Source organism: Pteropus vampyrus, unplaced genomic scaffold (assembly GCF_000151845.1).
Source record: "Pteropus vampyrus isolate Shadow unplaced genomic scaffold, Pvam_2.0 Scaffold499, whole genome shotgun sequence".
Taxonomy (NCBI): domain Eukaryota; kingdom Metazoa; phylum Chordata; class Mammalia; order Chiroptera; family Pteropodidae; genus Pteropus; species Pteropus vampyrus.
The window spans coordinates 137,783-138,255 of NW_011889280.1; positions in this window are offsets into that span (position 1 = coordinate 137,783).

Sequence of the window (473 nt, forward strand, 5' to 3'; positions counted from 1 at the left end):
TGCTTTTAACGAATCAGATTATTCAGCTCCCCAGGGGGAAGGCCTTGTCACCCTTAGTCTCCTCCTGAGCAAATGGTCGCTCCTGTGTTTAAGGACCCAGACTGGTCTGTATTCCTCCCTATCAAGTCATGCCTCCTAAATGAGATGGTAAATGACAGGCCCTCTCTCTCTATCATTCCCTCTGCCTCTCTGATGTGCATTGTCACTTGCAGTCATGGTCACCCTCACCAAAAAGCATTTCAGTTTCTCTTTAGGCCCGACGGCAATTACAGACACAAATGACAGTCCCTGCCCCGATGTGTTTGGCAGTGCCTGCAGGAGAACCTAGGAAGAAAAAATAGACAAGGCTCTTGGTCTGGTGGATCAGGGAGTCAGCTGTAGTCAACAGGCCAACGGTACTGTAATAATAATAGGTGCCACGTGGAAAATGTGACTGCACCGTCAGACAGAGGGCCCAGGGCAGGCCTCAGAGC